Raw genomic sequence first — 8,212 nt, 5'->3', positions numbered from 1 at the left:
CAAAGGGTTGCTCCAAGAGAAAACAACGAAAAATAAGGAAAAAGTGAGCATTTCGTCATTGGTGGCGAAGCAAAATCGCTGCTTTCATTCCTTCCAACGTTTGTCTTCCTGCGGGCTCTGAACCTTCTGCACTCCGCTATTTTTATCACATGACCAGGAAGTGAAACAAGTTGAATGTGAAAGTTGGAACAACAAACTGGATCAAGCAATAGGCGGGGGTGGCGGGGGCGGGGGGGGGGCGGGGGCGGGGGGGGGTGGATATTGGAAAACAAACAGCCAAGCAACGAAAAGCGGGTCAGCTGTTTTATAAGAACATAAGAAATAGGAGCAGGAATCGGCCTTTCGGCCCCTCGAACTTGCTCCACCATTCAACAAGATCATGGCTGATCTTCGACCTCGAATCGATTTTCCCGCCCGATCCCCATATTCCTACACGACACTTCAAACAGAAGAATGTTTGTTTCAGGAAGAGAAGAATTGTGTCTTCGGTTCTTCAGATTTAAAGATCTCGTGCCGCCTCCTTTGTCATTTCACGCTGTCGCCAATCGCCCCCTCTCCTGCCGATGAACATCTAAACTCACATCTGCTTTGCAATACGGCGGGCCAGAGGACACCAAGTGCCCACATGGGAACACGAAGAAGGAGATGCTTCAAGGAACAGACCAGCTGTGCCTTGAACTCGGGTGTAAGTATTCAGAAGCAAAAGTTCAAAGTGCTCCAGGTGAGGCTCAAACTCACAACCTCGGCATTTCTCAAGCCTGATATTATCATATAAGTACCGCGCGCTGACCGATTGCGCCACTGGAGTCACGTATGACGAGCAGTCTCATCAAACACTCTCATTTCCGGCCTGTGAGACTGTATGTTCTTTCCACCATGTTTCCAATTGGACAAATGCAGCCAACTGCAGTTCGACCATGGATGTTTTGGTGGTCGAATTCTTGCCTGCCGCACAGGAAGCGAGCGTTCCATTACCGACCAGTGCAGGAGCATTTTCATTCTGCATTCATGACATCGCTGAATTGGGATCAATTCATATCCAGCTTCAATCTGCACAACATCTTGAGACATTTTCTTTTCTCCAGGTGTGTTGCGTCCACTTAACCTCGGATTCTGCACGCAAAGGGTGGAAGACGTTTTGAACGCTCTTCTGCTGACCGTAGTTGATGCAAGCTCATTTGTGAATGTTAAATCTGAGATTAATAGATTTCTGTGAACGAAGGGTATGAAGGGATATGTGGCAAAGGCGGGTATATGGAGTTAAGTCGCAGGTTCACCATGATCTAATTGAATGGCGGAACAGGCTCGACTGGCTAAATGCCACTGCCACTTGCTGCTTACTGATATGCGCCACCTTCTCCTGCAAGAAAACGGGATGTGTGTCTGTGTGATTTGCCTGTCATGCTTGGATAGCTGCCAGTGTGTATGACCTGTGATATGTGGGTGGGCGGCTCAAAACAGTGGTCATGTGTAAGGGTGAAAGGAAGCCTCTGGTTAGAAGAGTTGAGTACCGATGGAAAGAGTTTGTTGGTATGTGGGGGATGGGGGGTGTATTGCGTGGTGCAGTTGGTAGGCGAGGCCACTTGAGAGCTGACCTCACTCGCCTTAACGACTCATGTAAGAGCATTGAACTTCTTCCTGCACTGCATCCAAGTCCATGCTCCTGTGCGCCTGGCATTGACTTCCGCCCCCGCTGCCTCCCGCTGCCTTTGGATGTATGTCTGGAGGGCCTCTTTCCCACCCCCTCCATCACCCCTCACTCTGCGGTTATTGGATGTTCCTCCATCTATCCAAATCTTGCACCATGGTCTCTCAGCGTCAACAGAGACCCTTGGCGCATGCCCTCTCCAGGCCTGGAACCAACTCAGATTCATGACCAAACAATGCATTATATTGATGTTGCTGAAGGGATAAATATTGAACTGGTCTCCGGGAAGAACGAATCATCTTTTAAGACGGAGACAAGGTGATTGTATCAGTTCGAGTTTTGACCTTTGTAATGTTTTTCTTTCCTTATTTTTCTTTTCTTCAGATTCCAACTGATCAGAAAACTGACAACTGAACTCTCAAAGAGTTTTAGATAAATCTGTCACTCAAAATATAAAATGTTATAAATAAAGAAATAAACCGGATTGAGACGGTTCACTTCACTTCACTGAAACTTCTAATTCCGGTTAAACCGGCGCGGCGGAGTCACAGCAGCTCATCGCTGATCTGCACCTCAACTCCATTTAGCGAAATAGAAACTGGAAATCTCATGTTTCGAGACGAGTTTACTAATTCCCTGAAAAATGATTATCACTAAAATAGCAAAACATTCCCTGCCCTGATTAAACACACAGCAAGGGGATGTGTCGAATATATGGCAAGAAACCCGCGATTTTATTATTACACGGATAGAATCCCGTGCTCAATATTAACATTAACACTGAGCGCCAGGTCTGGATCTGACCCGTTTACCCCGTGGTGCGGGACCCGGTCCGCGTTTATATTAACCAAACACAGAAAATCAGAATATAATAATCGCACCCAGCAAAATTGGGGATTGTTCGTATTTTACAAGACGAGATGAGACCACTCGGCCCGTCGGGCTTGGATATTAAATTCTGTTCACATTCTCCGCTCGGTGTTGTTCTCCGTGTACATTTTTCGTTCACCGATTTGTCTTGTTATTTTATTTCCCCTCTCTCTATTTTGCAGGCTGAGTGCGAAAGAGATTCGATTTGGAGGCTAAACACTTTGATCAAAGATTTGAACATTGTTTATTCTGATTGTAGGTTTCTCGGAGACCCAGCGGGAGTTCAGTTGTCAGTTTCCTGATTAGTCGGAAACAGGAGAGCCAACTTGCTCCAAGAAAGAAAACAATGAATGAACAACATCAACAAAGTGAAAGTCAGTGAAAGATCCAAGCAGAGTCTTAACCACCCCTGGCCCTGGTTTAAGATCTTTTGCTGAAATTTTGTAGCAGCGGCCGCGTAGCCTAATGGATAAGGCGTCTGACTTCGGTATTAATCGTCGATGTTATCAGAAGATTGCAGGTTCGAGTCCTGCCGCGGTCGTTTTTACATTCCTTCCAACGTGCGCCGTTACTGTTTGACACCGGGCCGTTTCGAACAGTGACTGACCTCATTGAACGGAATCCATAAATTCCTTTCCTTGCAGAAGTTGGCCCGACACATTCAACATTGTCGGTCTGGGTGCTCGGGCAGGGCATAGTGCAAAAGTTACTTTGTTTCTATTGTTTGGATTCAGAAATGGTCGAATAATCCATTCTGCTCTTACCGTGTGGGTCGGAATCCCATCCGTGTCGTTATTGTATTGAAATTTTGTTGCGGCCGTACGTAAGTTTTGTACAATTAAAATGGTCTTGAATGATATTACTATCAATTCGAAACCGGTGTTTTAAGTCTGTGTCCCTGGATTGTTTATATTTTGTTTAAATGTAGAGGGACAATTGGAATTTTACACCTGCTGTAATGAGATAATGGTCGAGTGGAGAGGACGGATCGGAGATAAACCTTTCTGTCCTTCCGTGCTGCCTCTGGGGTTGACAGCGAATGAAAGATTAACGGGAAAAGCAAATGAAAAGGGAGCTGGAACATAAAGGGTTAACTTTATCCATCAGGATGAAATCGAATTTCAAAACTTTTTAACAATCTTGAACCTGTCCAGTTATTAGATTTGAACCAAGTCTGTACATTTTTTCTGTTAAATTTAATTCCTCCGCCCGCTCTTCATGACGAAAAATTAAATTTGGAGGGAGGTCGGGTCCAGATTTGAGCCCACGATCTCTCTCATTGTTAAGAGTCTCCCGTTTTGAACTGGAATCCCACCCATGGCTCGGTTCCCAGTAACTGCTGCAGAGATTGAAGGACTTCGGTCCCTCCTGAATCTCCTGCATTTCACCATCTCCCGATTATTCGATCGCTATTTGGGAACATGGGAGAAAGTCTGGGTTTAAATCCCGAACATTTAAATCCCCAACAATTCTTCTGTTTAACCCATTCCACGGTGTCTTTAGTTAACAATAACCTCCCGAGCGCAATTGGAATCCAGTCCGCAGTTTGTTTCCTTCTCTGTTCCTGTTCTCCCTCGGTGTCTCCAAAAGACCATTCACTGTTTGGATCAGGAGCCTGGGTTTAAATCAGCATTCTTGTAATTATCTGCTGCACCCTCTCTAAAGCCTTGATATCCTTCCGAGAGTGTGGTGCCAATAATTGAATACAATATTTCAGCTGAGGCCTAACCAGTGTTTTATAAAGGTTCAGCATAACTTCCTTTCTTTTGTACTCTATGGCTCTAAGCCAATGATCCCATATGCTGATTTAACAGCCTTCTCAACTTGTCCTGCCACATTCAAAGATTTATTTACATAGATCTCCATATCTCTGTGTTCCTGCACCCGATTTAAAATTGTACCATTCGATTTATATTGTCTCTCCTCATTCTTCAGGCCAAAACTTATCACTTCACACTTCTTTGCGTTAAATTTCATCTGCCATGTGTCTGGCCATTTCATCACTCTGCCTATGTCGTCCTGAAGTCTGTTACTATCCTTTAAATTGTTTATCACATTGCCGAGTTTCGTGTCACCTGCACACTTTGAAATTCTGCCCTGTCCATCCAAGTCCATGTTGTACACTATCTATTTCAAGCCGACGCGATCAGGCCTTCTTTACCAAAATCGTTTTCAATGCGTGACATTCATTATCAAGTAAGACTTTGCAGAATGTATGAGGAAAGAAACGACATTGCCGTCTGTATGTGCAACGTAATAAAGTGCTTCCTGATTTCACCGTGAAAATCCGAGCTCTGAATTATGTCCCGCCCCGTCCCCATCACCGGAGGAAATAACTTCTCTGCATCTACTCTTACGAATCGTTTTATCGTTTTAAATACCTCAATCAGATCAACCTTTCAAACTGAAGGGAATACAATCCAAGTTCATGCAACCTGTCCTCATAATTTAACCCTTTAAGACCAGGTAAGACCTGGTGAATCTGCGCTGCACCCCCTCCAAGGCCAATAACTCCTTCCTGAGGGGCGGTGCCAAGAACTGAACGCAGTTCTCCAGATTTAGTCTGACCAAGGCTCCATACAACTGAAGCATAACTTCCTCCTCTTTATATTCCAGTCCCTTTAACCTTTTTGATTACCTTTTTTTATTGTCCAATCGTTTTTAGTGATTTGTGTACATGGACACACAAATCCCTTTGCTCCTCCACTGTTCCTAATCTCTCGACATATAGACCATTTTCCGATTGATTGGATCCAAAGTGAATTACCTCACACTTCCCCACATTAAACTCCATTTAACACAGTTTTGCGAGTCACTTAATCTGTCTCTGTCCCTTTGTAACTTCCTGATCCCACCCACACAGGTAACTGTGCCACCGATCTTACTGTCATTTGCAAACTTTGATATACAACTCTCTATTCCTTCATCCAAGTCACTCAGAAATATTGGGAGCACATTCCCGAGTGTTCACTGAAATCAGGTACCTTAATATTTTGAGGAATCCTTGAAATCCCACGGTGTTTCCCCACAGGTTTCAGTGAGCGCTGCAGTAAATCTCGTCCTCGGGTCTTTATTGAAAACCGTCAGTTTTTGCTGTTCAATCAGAATTGTCTTTGCATCCCGTGCTGGCGAGTCAGGGATTAGTGTTCGAAGAATCAGGAATAGGATCTGGAACCAGATCTTGCCGACTGCGCCACTGGAGAAATATGAGTTCGATTTTTATGTTTGATCCGCTCGATCAGATTGAATTTGACCAAGAAACAGGAAGCGGTTTCGGTGAAACTGATCCGAGGGGGAAGCGCGAAGGTGGTTGAAGCGATGAGCTGCTCAGTGATTGGATCCAGCCCGTGTGGCTCGGGATCCCGGTCTGGTCTCGGTCGCCGACACTGTTTTCTTCCTGATTGGTTTCCCTCTGCTTTCAGCAATTGCCTCAGGAACGACCTTTTAGATATGGATTCAGCACCAGGCAGAGAGATAGAAACAACTGTCTGGTGTTTATTGACCTGATCGAGAGGTTAATGTCACCGACGGCTGATTCACTGAGGTCTCCAGGCCTGTGTTCTGCCGCCATTTGCTTTGGTTCCCTGTTCGACGCTTGTTCTCTCCGGGTGAAGGAGACAGATTTTCTCTTTCACCAGTTTTTTACAATACTGGACCGGTCCCATTTTCTCTGTGGATAACTGGGATAAGTGGACAGAGCAGGGACAGAGAAAGGCTGTTGGATCCCGGAGCGGAACAAGGTCTCACTGTTATCGGATCAGAATTATTTCGTTATCATTATAATCCTGCAATTGCTGGGACCTCGAGCCAAAATGATGCATTCACAGCGTGCGCCATTATCGATAGGTAAATGTTGCAGAAAGTGAGATACGGGAATTTGTGATTTGCCCAATAATTTCTGGAACATTTCCGCCGCTCCTCCGAAAGGCTCGGTTAAACGATAAAAGTTGTTTTCGTCGCTCAGCCCACGGTTGCCGTCAACGGCGATCGCCAATTCGCTGTATTTACGCAATTATTCGCGCCGCAGCCAATTACGATTGGACAATGAAGGTAAAGAAATTATGAGGCAGCAAGAAGTGACTGAGAAAAGTCACATACTTCAGCCTCTCAGCTTCTCTCCTGCCATCTCACTCTCAGGCTCAGTCTTTTGTTCCTTTTCAGTCGAGTTTATTTCTGCTCCCTCCCATCTTCCTTCCTTCTATCCATCACTGCCATCTTTCTTGGAAAAATACGTTCCTGCCGTCTGCAGCTATGAAAAAATCTGTGACGCCAATTGGTGATTTTTCACTTAAAATGGAAGCGGAGTGGGACTTAACTGGGATCCGATCTCCGGACTTCTCATTTATCAATCAGTGAAAACCTCAAAGTGAAAATAAGACCCGAAGTTCAACGAAACGCTGGCAATTGACCATGCAGCCATGTGAAACTTCGCTGCCACCCACAGCCGATCAGCCATCCTTTCAGACGCTTCATGTTCATTCAATCTCGCTTTCTATTCCGATGTACAGCATCATTGAGTTGTACACTAATTATTTCAAGTGAACAATATCAACGTCTCTTCACCAAATTTTGAATGTCCAACTTGTCTTATCCAGTAAGACTTTCTAAAATTAAAATGATCTGAAGCAAAATTGCCGTTTGTGTGAGAATAGGTACACCGGGTAGACTAGCGCGAATACACATTTCATAACGTAAAACAAACACACGTTAAACTATTGTGCAGTAGTTGTCGGAGGTCAACCACAGGAGGAGGTCAGGGCCGGGTGTATCACACACAGTACTCACCAACATTTCGTGGGAAGAGATCAGAAATGCAATAGGGTAAGACCAGATAGTTTGGGGAGAGTGTGGGATTAAAACAGGATGAATAGGACTAGATATAAGATGTGCTGACAGGGGATAACAAAGAGAAGGTCACGACTGATATCCATGGTTTCTCAGGCTGAGACCGTTGAACAAAAGATCGATGTTATTGCGCAGACGCTCTGAAGGGGAAGGCTCAACAAAGTCGCTTGACAAAGGTATCAATACCATAACGTTGGGAAAGATTTGCACAAATGTGGGCGCCGTGGCTCAGTGGTTAAAGCACCTGTCTTGTAAACAGGGGATCCTGGGTTCAAATCCCAGCGGTGCCTTCAAGTTCATGTTGTTTGTTTCTTTGCTTCCATTTTTCCACCCGTTGTGCTCCAGAGAGCAGCGAGATCAATGTTTACTCTTCCTCATTGGCAGCCTCCAGAAGCCCTTCGTTTTTGCTTCCCAGCCTCTCTGTGTTGACTGCCGATTTAAATTAGTTCCAGAGATTCCCATCCACGGGTTTCCAATTGCAACGAATCATCTCCGTGAGGTTAAAGTGCCCCCTGCTCCTTTATATTTCCATTAAATAATAAAAATCAATTGCGGAATAAAAATTCAGCTGTTCGCTGATATTCTGTATTTTCCCAAATCAAGTCGACAGGAGGGAACGAATCTTTCTGTGAGGACGTTGGACAAACTGATTCTCGGGGAGAGCTAAACATTCATGGTGGAGATTAAACACAGACCAACACCGCGGGACCGCTTCTGGTCAACGACTTTAATTCTTAAACCAGAGTTGTTTTAGCGAAGGGATTGAAGAGCTGGATTCTAAATCTAAGGGGATTCCGACCCGCCGGTTTAACCGGATTTACACGGTTCACTTCACTTCAATAGGAAAAC

General features: G+C 44.9%; 3 non-coding genes across 3 annotated transcripts; 2 read left to right on the top strand and 1 right to left on the bottom strand.

Moving 5' to 3' along the window:
• Positions 1-713: 713 nt before the first annotated feature.
• On the bottom strand, positions 714-808 carry trnai-uau (transfer RNA isoleucine (anticodon UAU)). The gene is made up of 2 exons: positions 771-808; positions 714-749 (listed from the first exon to the last, which is right to left on the bottom strand). It is a non-coding gene; the product is annotated as a tRNA-Ile (tRNA).
• A 2,161-nt stretch (positions 809-2,969) lies between these two features.
• Positions 2,970-3,059, top strand: trnar-ucg (transfer RNA arginine (anticodon UCG)). Its single transcript is given in 2 exon segments — positions 2,970-3,006; positions 3,024-3,059. It is a non-coding gene; the product is annotated as a tRNA-Arg (tRNA).
• Positions 3,060-7,580: 4,521 nt separating this feature from the next.
• Positions 7,581-7,653, top strand: trnat-ugu (transfer RNA threonine (anticodon UGU)). The gene has a single exon. It is a non-coding gene; the product is annotated as a tRNA-Thr (tRNA).
• The last annotated feature ends 559 nt before the right edge of the window (positions 7,654-8,212 follow it).

Source organism: Heptranchias perlo, unplaced genomic scaffold (assembly GCF_035084215.1).
Source record: "Heptranchias perlo isolate sHepPer1 unplaced genomic scaffold, sHepPer1.hap1 HAP1_SCAFFOLD_54, whole genome shotgun sequence".
Lineage (NCBI taxonomy): Eukaryota > Metazoa > Chordata > Chondrichthyes > Hexanchiformes > Hexanchidae > Heptranchias > Heptranchias perlo.
The sequence above is the reverse complement of the archived record's forward strand: the minus strand, read 5'-3'. Positions and strand labels throughout refer to the sequence as shown.